Source organism: Branchiostoma floridae, chromosome 1, assembly GCF_000003815.2.
Source record: "Branchiostoma floridae strain S238N-H82 chromosome 1, Bfl_VNyyK, whole genome shotgun sequence".
NCBI lineage: Eukaryota > Metazoa > Chordata > Leptocardii > Amphioxiformes > Branchiostomatidae > Branchiostoma > Branchiostoma floridae.
The window spans coordinates 18802170-18815511 of NC_049979.1; the positions used below are offsets into that span (position 1 = coordinate 18802170).

General features: G+C 40.4%; 1 protein-coding gene and 1 long non-coding RNA gene across 4 annotated transcripts in view; both read left to right on the plus strand.

Moving 5' to 3' along the window:
- Window positions 1–13342, plus strand: part of LOC118413324 (methyltransferase-like protein 27) — a 35980-nt gene that overhangs the window by 5134 nt on the left and 17504 nt on the right. The window lies entirely within an intron of this gene.
- Window positions 7070–10335, plus strand: LOC118413337. Of its 2 annotated transcripts, none has more exons than XR_004830859.1 (3): window positions 7070–7373; window positions 8054–8151; window positions 9259–10335. It is a non-coding gene; the product is annotated as an uncharacterized LOC118413337 (long non-coding RNA). The 2 variants fall into 2 exon arrangements; XR_004830860.1 differs by having other exon boundaries at window positions 9432–10335.

Genomic DNA, 13342 nt, shown 5'->3' on the forward strand with positions numbered 1-13342 from the left:
ATTCTGTATAGTTGACTTCGTGTCCGCCAGCCAAATAGACATGAAGAAAACAATTCTAATTCTAATAAGTCTAATTCCAGATAGAACCCCTGAGAATGCAGGAAATGGCGTCTCAAAGGGTCCATATTTCAAAATTTCTCCGAGCCTCCCGGCCCTCGGCTCTGAACAGGGTAAAATATGTTGCGGAAGCGTTGCCCTCAAAAAGTTTACCACTCATACAGATTTCAGTGTCAAGCTTAGTTTCGGGCAAAAAAGTACTCCTAGAATGCAGAAAATGAGGTTTCTCCCTTGCGAAGGCTTGCGCCTTTGGCGCTTACGACGACATTGCGAAAATATGTTAGGGGCGTGAGTTTTCCGGCACAAAGAAACTTTTCTCTCTAAGAAAATGTTATATCTGATTTAGCTTCGTCTTACAGCAAAATCTGTCCTTCAAAAGGCAGTAAATGGCGTTTCAGACGGTCCAGATTTTAAAATTTCTCCGGACTTATATTACAACGTCTCGTGCCTTCCGAGCTCGAATCGAAATGGTAAAATATGTCGGGGGCTCTTGGGGTGGAGGCCAAAAGCTATAACCAAGGAGCTTTTATCAGGTAAAAGCTCCTTGCTATAACCATGTGTAATTAGATGAAAATGTCAAAATCAACCTAGCTTAGTCGGTCGGCAAAATTTGCCGAAAAATGCAGGAAATAGCATTTAAGAGGGTCTTGATTTTGAAATTTTCCCGGGGGAGCATACCCCCGGACCTTTGTTATTTTGGGTATACAAACAGTTTTAGTAATACAGACAGAGACCAAACTGAAAACCATCATAATATAAGAAGAAACAACTCATGAATGGAAACAAAGAAAAAGAATGTGCCATTCCACCCGAGGCAGACTTGCACCCGCCCACCCTTCTGCCAAGAAACGACACATCAAAGCATCAATAGTCGGATATTTTCTCACAATGTCAATAGTCGGATATTTTCACCCATTTTCACCCCAACTACTCTAGCGCTGTATGGATAGGAATGCACGTCAATGTTACGTAAGTGTTATGCGTTGTATTAAACTCCTTCTGAATTTACCGTTAAGCGTTACCGGGCCTCCTGAATTTACCGTTAAGCGTTACCGGGCCTCCTGAATTCACCGTTAATCGTTACCAAGATCCCCCCATGCAGACCCTCATCTAGGCGAATAGTTGCTGGCTCACTTTTTCTCAAATTACTTCTCAAGGAGCATCAGATCAGGTTGTTGTGTGTGTGTGAGCTTGATATGTGAGTGTCTGTTGCTTCCTTACACTTTGGCAAACTATTGACCAAATAAAGCAGAGCTCTAGAGAAGCAAACAAGCTTTCTATTGATATGTAATACAATGAAATTGATGCAGAAACAACGGAAATATGATCGAAGTTGATATTCCAAACTTTTACTTTTTGTGCCGAGTTGAGTAGTTTACATCTTGCTGATACTAAGAAAGATATGTATTCTGGAATTTCTGGAATGCTGAAAAACGACTTTTAGATTTAAGCGAAAGGAATCAAAACTAGAAAGGTATATTTGCAAGCAAATACAGAATGTTACCTTCACATGTTGTAGTCTAACACTGGCAAGTGTTTTGTTCATTCTTATTTGAACACGTTTCTAAATGTAGTGACCCAAGCCCCTGTAGATCTGACATTTGCTACATTATGTAACCGGACACCACATGGTGTCTGCTACTTTACCGGTTACCATGGTGACAGCCGTCTGGTCCAGGTCGTTGACCTTATTTGTGCGGAGAAGAAGAAACAAAGCAAAAACAGATATGTTCCCTTCTGTGAAGGTAACATAATAATGGCGACGGCAACACAGTCGATATCACCGATCTGGAAATAATTCTATCAGATACTAGTCTTCATCACACAAATAGCACTTCATATTTTGCCAACTTTTAGCCTATTACTTTTGCTTGACTAAATCGACCCACCTAACATCCAGGTGTGGGATTCTGTGAGGCTAATGAAACCCGGGACATCGAGATAGTGACACCAAGGAGATTAAAAAAGGAACCTGCAATACAGTCTATAGGTGCAGAGGCGGCGGCACCAATTTTTAGTTGGGGCGGAAATGTTGTATAATCAAACCCCCTACTAGGAGGGCCCGGAGGCAAGCACGTGTCTTACAGAAAAAAAAACATTTGAGGGCAAAGACATACCGCCCAAACATATTTTCACTACGTGAGCACCGAAAGCGCAAGCCGTCTGAAGGGCGGATAAACTTTTAAAATCTGGACCCTTTGAAACTTTTCATTTTCTGCATTTCAGGGGCACATTTTGCTTGTAAACGACGCTCCGGCAGCATATTTCCACCATGTTCAGCGCCGAAGGCGGGAGCCGTCCCAAGGGGGACTTTAGAAATTTTGAAATCTGGTCCCCCTGAATCCCAATTTCCTGCAATTTTAGGGGCAAATTTTGCCGGTAGACTAGATTCAAAAGTGGAAATATCTTTTATTAGCAACAAGCTTTAACACCTTGACAATACATTCGATGAAATTTCAGGTGACCAGATAAATCGGAGAAAGATTAGGAGAATCAAAAGAAGTCAAGAGGTGAAACATGGCACAGTTCTGAACTGTTTTTTTTACCATAAAGGACATTGAAATCATCTCTTGATTCGTAGAATCTTCTGACATCAATGATACATTAGTCTGTCAAATTTGCGGTGCGTGTTACAGTGCCTTACAGTGAACATTTGTCATCTTGTAACAATCAGGTATATCATCAACAGCGTAATCCTTTACCGCAGGTTTACATTCTTAGTTATGTTATATGTATCGGTGATATATGACGCTAGGGCCAATCTTATAGCGCTTACTTAATCTCCAAGCAGATTCCTCCGGTGGCATAAAACAGTAACATAAGCTGGGGAAGGACTTCAGCCGGCAGAGGGGTAAAATTGGCCACTGTTTTATGTGTTACTGTTTTATGCCACCGGAGGAATCTGCTTGGAGATTAGCGCTTACTGTCTGCCCAAAGAGCTATCTACCTCTCAGATATCACGACCACCGCATGTCCATAAAATGAGATATAAAAAATTGAAGTTTTTCTGCAGTACCTTGGGAAGCCACTAGGGGTCCATTATCGAACATGACCTTCATTGTTCTCACCCCTACCACATACCTGACCCCTATCATACAAAGTGGGAGTGAGGGAGGAAGAGGAAGTTAAAGTAAACAGACTCCGAGAGGCGTATAAATAAAGAGTATGAGATTCCCACATTAAAAAATTGTATCTCTACTCCACCTCTGTAGGGTTGCCCTGACGCCTGTTACATTTTGCAAGTCTCAAGGGACTGTTTCTTGCCTGAGATCTTTAAATCTTTGATATTTATGATATTACGTCAGTACTGGCTGGTATTGTCCGCACCAAGACTAGATGATTAGAATTTGGGCCCCCTAGTAAGTCATGCGCATAACATTTACAGAAGCACTTAAAATTTCATGGAGGTATGAGGTTGCCGAACCTAGTTGATAAGAGTTTGTGTGACTTTATCAAATAACAATTAAATTATATGTAATGAGTAGCATATTTATGTCTAAAGACATTATCTACATAACAAACCTGGTTCATTTGGCAAAGGTATGATTTCGTGGAACTCTAGTTTTATTATATGGATAACATCCGCGCGCGCATCAATATCAACCGTGCTTTAAATCGTACAAAGCAGCTGCAAAAAGAGCAAATATATGACGTAGATAAGAATACATACTTTGGAAAACACTTACAAATGTCAACGTCAATTTTCTGGTCAGAGGAGAGAAAGAATATCATACTGATTGAGCTTACTGTGCCGTGGGAGGAAAAGATGTGAAGAAGCACACGAGAGAAAAGAGAGCTAGTACAGTACCAGGACCTGCTATGTACAGTGTTGTAAAGAGAAAGGATGTCAGGCCTGGTTATTCCCGCAAGAAGTGGGGTATAGACTGTAGAGGCATACCAGCCTAGTCAGCTTGGAAGTTATTGACAGTGCTGAGATTAATAAGAGGAAGAGCTAGGGAGGATGCAGTGCGCAGAATAGCCGGGGAAGCGGCAGCGGGGGCTGCTTCATGTTTTAGGAGAGAGGAAGTAGGCTGGAAGCCGGGAGGAGCGGACGAGTAGCGGATTGGCCACCACTGATGGACCCGACAGCGAGAGGATGTAACCCTGGTAACGGATGAGGGTCAGAATTTTACTCTCCAGGCAGAGGTTAGGCTCCTGCTGGTTCATTTTTTTAACGTTTTTTAGTCGTTTTTATCGGGCTTTCTATTTTGTATTGTATCTATGTATGGTCAAAACCTATTTGGCTTGCGGACTTGCAAAAAACATGACAGAATACAAAGCCCGATAAAAACAACTAAGAAAACGTCACAAAATAGCCCAACCTCCGCTTGGAGAGTACGAAACATCCGGTTGTCCGACAGTTGATGACGTCAGTGACCTCCGCGGCCATGCAGGCGACAGCACTGCAATCAGCTGCAGGTGAGTGGAGTTATGATGGAATCTAATCTTTGGTATATTTACCAACAGGTCAAAGACGAAAATTTGAAAAAAAGAAATGAAGAATCTAATGTAACGGTATTCAATATGTTTGGTAATATGTTCAACCTTCTATACCACTGAGATGATAATGATAAGAAACTTTTGTATAAAATGGAAACTTGATGTTAACTTAAAGAAAACAAAAGTCACTATCTTCACAAATACGGCCGTTCCTTCCCGAAACAAACATTCTCATTTGGGCAAGAAAAGTTGGAAATGGTTCATTCCTATTGCTATTTAGGCCTGAATATAACTTTTTCAGGCAGATCCCTACCAAAAAAAAAAAAAAACTGTCACCCAAAGCACGTAAAGCTATGTACAGTCTGAAATCCCTTATCCGTTCACAAGTATACCCAGACCTTCTGTCATAATTTGAGTTTAGATTCGGGTAAGTTAAGGTTTTAAGGTTAAAGTCTTATAGGATAGCATATACTATGAAAAATATCTATAACTAGATGAATCCGATCTACGCTGTTAGAATTAGTGCCCACCTCCTTGAAATAGAATAAGGGCAAAGAAGTTAAAAGTGTGCGAAAGGACTTGTAAATACTATATGTTGTATATGGTAGAAGACGAAACACATTTTATTTCGACATGTCCCTTCTACGATCAACAAAGAAAAGAAGCTGTTCAAAGATCTAGAAGTCACTAAATTCCATCCTAATCTTTCTACGCTTATAGACAGAAAGAAAACTACTAGTACCCTCCTCTTAACATCACAAAACCCACATATTTTAGGTGGGTTCATTTTAGCCTCCCTAGCAGGCTCTCTGAGGTCTTTTTTGCTCATAATACACGTTTGTTGGCCATTTCTTTTTGTGCTGGGTCGCTGATTAAGGACGGCAGTCAGATAAGGCCAGCAATCAGCGACCCAGTACAAAAAGAAATGGTCAGCAAAAGTGTATATTAAAAAAAAGGCCTAAGAGAGCCTGCTATTGAGGCTATGTCCATACGTCTTCTGCTGTCTCAAAACTGACGTCAAACCCAATAAGATACATTTTAGCGTTAGAATATAGACTTATTCAATATAGTTGCTTACTATATTGTTTAACATTGTCTGTATACGTCATTTGTGTCACTTGCAACTAGCTCTCGGGCAAGAACTTACAGTAAACATATTATTATAATGATAATAGTTTATTGCAAATTCTTGTCCGATGGCTAATTGCAGGCACACATGTGTACCATGAAAGGGACAAACAAACAAATAGTGTAGAACAGTATGGAATAGGTCTACTCTAGAGTCTAACGCTAGTAAAAGCTAACTCTAAACTGTAACTTGTTGGGTTTTACTCCTTTTCCTGAGACAGTGGAAGACGGAGGACCACACCTTTTCTATAATGTGTGGGTTCTGTGATGTTAGGAGGAAGGTAGTTTTCTTTTAGTCTGTAAAACACAGGCGAATCTGGTAGGAGTTTAGTGGCCTTTTTCAAAATTCCTTTTCTTTCGTGATAGTAGAAAGAACAGTTTGAAATAAGTTGTGTTTCGTCTTTCACAATGTTTGACGTGCAGGACTAGTAAATACAAGTTCTTTCACAAAGAGCGCAAACAGGTAACTTCTTGTACCGCCCCTTCTCTATTTCCAGGGGGTGGGCGCTACTTTTAATTTAGCTGATTGCGGAGCGTACATCAAAATTGTTTAGTTCTAAATATTTTTTCATAGCATATGCTGTTTTACAGGTCTTTTAAAACCTTCTATGTTATAAGCTTACTGGTATCAATACGCAAATAATGAATGCAACTTTTTAGGAGGGCAAACGTTTTTTATTCGCACGGCATCAGTGAGGGCTATAAAACAGAAAATATCACCCATGATGTTAATGCGTGGTCTACGGAAATCTTATTTGCTCATTTTGAAGCTGCTTTGTACGATTTACAGTGCGCACGTTGATGCCAGCAGCCCTATAATTATTATTACCTCTACCCGGCTCTGCGGATCGGTGGTCTAATGCATGTAGTTGACAAATAGGGTCAATAGTACGCGAGGGGACCTAATCTCGAACCAGATCCACGGTGCGTAATGTATAGTATCAAACTTCCGTTTGACTCCCTTGGCCGACTACACTCCTTGGTCAGCTTTAAAATTATCTTATGGCACCGTAGGATCTGCTTGGAGATTAGACGGGACCGGCCATAGCACGATGAGGATATAACTCCTCTGGCCGGAGGACTCCCCTTGCGTACTTTTGACTCTATTTGTCCAATTTCTACTATTAGAACACCGATCAGCGGAGCCTGATAGAGGCTACTGTACACGGCCTATAAATCATATAAAGCAAGGACGTTATGGTATGAATGACCTACTGTAACCCGGGATCGAGAGCTGCCGATCTCGTTCCCCCTAAGGAAGAAACCATTCATCTTCAATATTATTCTTCAATAAACTTAACGTTATTATTATGTTGTCAGGAAATAATAGCAATCAATCTTATATTTGATCATAAGTGCAATTACAGGTATGATCATTTAGATCATTTACACCTTACATCTTACTGTGACGGATATTTTGAGGGATTGTTCTCTCATCCCCTTTCTTTTATATAGGCCCTTCCAATCACATGATGCGAGCGCGGATTACACGAACTCGCGAGTGGGTCAGCTGTGTGAGAGATCAAGTGAGAGATCTTATTATTCCTCTTGAAAGTACCTCAAAAACTCATGTCTTGTCTAGCTAGGTTCTCTAAAGATAGCCCTGTTCCTATTTATCAGTAGAGATAGGAGTGGACCGTCCGATGGCAGCTTGTTTGAGAGAGCAAGTTCAACCCGGCCTTGGACCCAAGTTGGAGAGAGATCTCATAGTCATACGGAAACAACAACAACAGATTTTGATACAGAAGGTGGGTACAACGCGCGATTTGATGTTATTTTAATGGCAATCAAGTGTCACAACACAGTACGTTTTTAAGCAAGGGCGTTATATAACTTATAAGTTGCTCTTCGCCTGTCAACAAATATTTGTACCCGGCCCCAGCCAGCGCCAGCTGGTTTGGCGGGCAAGACGATTGCCCGCCGCGCACGAGGACCCCCGGGGAGCTGTTGTCTGAGGACCTACTCTATCTCCAAGAAAGGTTAGGCTCCGGCTGTTTTTTTAAAACGTTTTTTTAGTTGTTTTTATCGGGCTTTCTATTTTTTATTGTATCTTGTATTGTTAGATTTTGACAATACAAGATACCATTCAAAATAGAAAGCCCGATAAAAACAACTAACAAAACGTTTTAAAAAACAGCCGAAGCCTAACCTCTGCTTGAAGAGTATGATATTGCCTTGCTCAGTCACTGTGGCACTCGTGCACTTGGGATAACAGACGTCCATCATAGTAAGGGGGAATGGGATAAGTATATGTATAACATGAACAAATATAGACCATGACTAATAATTTCTCCAGAGTCACAAATTATAAACTGTTGTATCATTGATTAAAGCAAGGACTGTTTGATGAGGTTACAAAGATTTTTAACCACCTTGATTAAAGGTGGTTTATATAAGTACCTGTTTCTCAATTTTGCTTTATTTGTAGATGGCAGAGCGGACTGCACACATGGACCTGAACTTCTTGACCACAGCATGAACTTGATGAAGTAGTGGTGGAAGAATTCACATGGTATAACCTCCTTGGTAAGTCCAAGCTGTTATGTTGTAAAATTATTGTTTTGACCAAGGAGGTTAAAAAATCACTTTTTTTAACCTCCTTGTTTTGACAAAATGAATGGCTCTCTGCTCTACTTCTCTACTTCTACGAGTAACTTACACCTGTTAAAATTTTCATGTACAGACTCAGTGTTTGTTTTAAACTTTTTGTTTGAAGATTGAATGAGATGTTCAAACTAGCTCAAAGTGAAACTGTTTGTCCACAGACCCTTGGGGACAAATTCATACTTGTACGTTTTTGTAGTTGTGCAAGAGACAAGCTCATTTACATGAAGCCTAGAGGGATTTAGATTATAATCTCATAATCTCATTACCACCCAGCATCAAAGAAAGTGTTAAACAAAGGAAGCTTTGGCTGGGGTAGTTCACAGCTGTATGCCTGACTTTGCATAAGGTAATTAGCACAGCCTTGGCTGGTTCCCATGGCCAAAACATTATTTTTTTTATCAAGGAGGTATTTTAACCTTCTTGGTCTGATCTAGGTGGTTTTATCTTACCCATCATTGACCAGATTTTCCATCATTTTGAAAAGAATGGATTTTGAATTCTCAGTCTTTCATCATACACTTTCTATCAATTTGACAGAACCACCTAGCTGTGAATGATTTGAGATACTGAAATACTGTAAATGCATTTAAGTTTGTCGGGATTTAATTTCGAGGTAGCGGGAAAAAGGACACAGTCTAATACCATTATAGAAAAATGTTCGCGGTGGTTTTAAGTTCAAGGTGAAGTGGTCACTAGGAAAACGGCGAACATTAATCCACCGCAAACATTTTTGCATTTACAGTATACAGATATAACGTCTTAGTAGGGTTGTAGCCAGCCTGAAATCATTTTCAGTCCCCTTGATTTTAATGGGAATCCTATCAAGCACCAAAGGCATGGCGTGACGTTGCGCATCATTTCTAGGGGGTCTGGGTCCCAGAAAATTTTTAAATCCAGACCCTCTGAAACACTATTTCCTGCATTTTGCTTGTAGACTAAGCTGCTCAATGGCACCTGTTTTGGTGAAGAAGAACACATGGGTTTTAGTTTTTTTATATCTTTACATATCAATTTTGTCTGTCCCAGGGGACGGAATGGGGAAAACTTTTCCAGTCCCCAGCTGCAAAATTCCTTCAAAGGACCGAAGGAAAGGTGCTGACTACAACCCTGTGTCATAGATATAAAAAAGAATACTTGAAGTGTAAAACCGCAAAACTGCTACAAATACAACAGCCAACAGACCAACTCCTCTACTATAGCCTAGAGCCAACATGTCCCCCAAACGCCCAAGGAAATTCTACAACAGGCCCCGAGTCGTGCGGTTGAAATTATTATTGACGAATGAAGACCTTTATTGCACATTTTTGCCACACCGGGCTAAGAACAGGTCAGTACAAGACTTGTTGAAAAGATTCAGATAACTGATACAAAATGAAGTTGGATACATTCAACTTCTCCTGGCTTTTCTGTCATACTCATAGTGAAGATAAATTGTTGTTTATTGCAAATTCTTGCCCGTGGTTTGTCTATTTGCATTAGGAATATGAATTTTTCTACAGCACTTAGGTGTGTGAAATAAGGAAATAGGTTTCGTCTGCACTATACTACAAAATGACATTCATCCTCTATTCTTGAGAAGGAATGTGTGACCCTCCTAATTTGCATAGGCCATAAAGATGAAAGTCAGGCCTGGCATCTAGACTTTACTTTTTGGATTAGCTGCTAAGGTGTGGACCACCCAGTTTGGTTTTTCTTTTACCAACAAGGCTAGTAGAAACAAGGTAAGATTCTAGAGCTTAGAAACAAAACTTACCACAATGTACAGCTGCGACCCAACACTATATTAAGGGTGTGACCTGTCCTGTGGTACTTCATGTTGTTGTGTAAGGCTGTCCCAACATCTATGCCCAGATGTTGGCAGTGATGTGAAATGCAGTTGGCAGTGTTTAAGAGATTTTTGCCACCCATGAGGTAAAGTTTGAATGCTCTTGACTTTGGTCCTGGCTAGGGGTGGGTATTGGTACAGAATACAGGTGATGACCAGGTCCAGACCTGAACCTGGACCTAACTGTTAAGTACTAGTACCCAAATATGCTGTGTTGTAGCCTAATAATAATTGTACTTGTAGAAGTGACACATGCGAGGTGCCCAGGACTTATTGGATAGTTGTAAAAGTGACACCAATATGGAATCCATGAGTGTGGTTACCAACTTTGTTGGTGATGCCAGTCTACCACACTAGTGTCACTTTTATCACACCAGTTCTTGTCTTGAATACAGGAATGAATTTCTTGTAGGGCTGTGTACCTAAATACCCGTACCTGTATTGTACGTAAAAAAATGTTTAAGTACAGGTCCGGACCTAAACATCTGTGTACCTGTACATGTACCTAAATAAATTAAATCACTATCAAACACTACTTTTTAAGACTGATAGACAAGTAAATCCTGAATCAACAATGACAATGGTGATAATCTTGCAGTTGAAACTTAAGAAAACTTGCAGAAGAAATTGTTTTGAGATTCAAACATGTAATTCCAAGTACAAAGATGACAATTTATCACTACCGTAAGACAGTTACTGAGTTAGGTACATGTTAACTTGCATATACTTGGTTAAACTTTTTTAGGTACAGGTGCAGGTCCGGACCTGTACCTAAACCCGTGTACCTGTACCTGTACCTGTAATTTGTTTAGGTACACAGCCCTAATGCCTTGCTAGCTCTGATACCATAGTTTGTCCCTTTCTTGTTACAACATTTATCACTGAACTGAAACTGAATGGTGCCAATTTTTGAAAATGTAGTTTTTTTTTTCCACCTATCTTGTTTTTTTTCCGCAGTCTGCAGAAGATGTCATCCATAAAATTTACTTGCTGTGGCCTTACGAGAAAAAAAAATGGGTACCTGATGAGTGTAATACCAGACAGGGTGTTTTCAGTTTGGGCGGTATTTTTAATTTCACTCACTATCCATTGTTTGATTATACTGCTGCTCTGTTCCCTGATGCAGGGCAGCAGGGGTAGGCAGCAGTCAGTTAGTCTTCACACTGCTCTTCCATGCGGCTGAGCTGCTCTGTCCAGTGGGTCAACCCCGGCGCTGTGAGACTGCACACCTTCATGTCCCTCCTAACACACTCCATCTAATAAGTTTTTCTCGGTCTACCACGACCCCTGTTGCCTGACACTTTCAGTTTGGTGATGGTGTTACTAGTGATGCAGTCACTTGATCTTTCTACGTGTCCAAATTGATGAAACTATGGTATGGTGCAATTTGGAGTTTTAACATGCTAACAAAAGCCATGCTGTACTGCAAGTACATTTTGAGCGGGGGAATTTTGAGAACATTATTCACTGTTGTCATCTGATTTTTGTGGTGTGTTTGTTAACAAAGCTGATCCGGAAGACTCTGAAGTATTGAGTCTGTACGCTATACATCTATCCTGCACAACACACAAAGGAGGCTACACAAGTATAGGCTTTAGCGAAATACATATGGGTATGAATCTTTCTACAAAAACAGTGTATCAATGAATACACAACTTTAAAAGTTGAATGTGGCTATTGTATAGCCGGCATTTGGGCTAAAAAAAACACTGATGTGCATTTTGTACGATGGTGGTAACACCTGGGTGCCTTAGCTGATGAAATTCGTACGAATCTTATGTGATACGCATGAATCACTATGCAAAAATGTGCGAACCTCATGTGATACGCACAGATCTTCTGTGATACGCACAAACCTTATGCAAACCACCTGACCGCTATATATGTTGGAGAAGGTATGTTTCTGAGTGTTTCTAGTATTTCTACCCATGATATTTTTATCCCAAACCATGGAATGGACAATGCGCTATCTCAAAGAAATATTTGATAGCCTGTGAGCTACACTTAAGCTTCATTGCGACGTGTCAGATCATATTTTGCCTTCTCCGAAGATCGAGCCCGCCATCTTGAATATCCTGCTCCATCAGTCAAGCGACCTCGGCAGTGGTCGGCCGATTTTCGTAAGGTTCGTGCTTATTATGTAAGATTCGTGTATGTCACATACTAGTAGTAATTTGTGCGAATCACATAAGGTTTGTTCATTTTCGGATACTCTGTAGTGATTACTGCGGTTTTCATAAGATTCGTGCATTTTTGCATAGCGATTCGTCCGTATCACGTAAGATTTGTACGAGTTTCATAAGGTTTGTGCAAATGCTTACTAGGTAAGCACCCCTCGGAAATGCAGATCCCTGGAAATCTTTTGAATAGGTATTGTTATGTAATTAAAGGTCTACTAGGCAGTTATTTGCGCTTCAAACTGAAAACAAAAAATCCATTTTTCGGTCATTTCTTTATATAGTTAGTTGAATCAAGCCTACCACGTTACGGAACACTATTCAAGGCATGTCAGGAGTCGATATTTTCCCCGTGCGAGCGCTTTTGAAAACCTGGGAATCTGCATGCCCGCGCTGGGTTTCAGCCATTTTGTTTCTTCACCGACGAAACCCGAGTAGTCCCGAGTCTGCCCGAGCCTACCCGGAGATTTTGTTTCACAAGCGAGTCATGACGTCACGCACCCGGAACTCACCGGAGATTCCCGACCAATAACCTATGATGATTGATTCTTGTTTGAATTCTCACCAGTGCCTAACTAGGGGGGTCAACAAGTTACAGCGCGCATAGGACGAAATGTTTGTAGGCTAATTCTCTATGTTGCAAACGTGAAATAATGACACAAAAGTGTCAAAAAGTGTCAAAAAGTAGTAGTAAATCTGAGATTTCTTAGTTCTAGAATATTTCAAATTTGAGCGCAAAAAACTGCGTAGTAGACCTTTATTTTTTTTAGTAGACCTTTATTTTTTTAAGATTGAAAGTGATTGTCCCACTGACATCTGTCATACATGTACTAGTACTTTAAATGCATTTTAGTTTGCGGGGATTAAATTTCATGGTAGCAGGAAAATGAAGTGTTTTTATGTTCCTGAGTTTGGTGGTTTTGAATTCGCGATAGCACCATCCCACGAACTTTACATCCCACGAAAAAGTTAAATGCATTTACACTTACTGTATTGTAGTCACATACTTGGTATTTCAGCACCACTACAAAATGCCAGTTTGAAACCAGCTGCCTGTTTCTAGCAAGGATGCTACAAAATGGACAGAGCAGTCTTTAGATTTGACTTC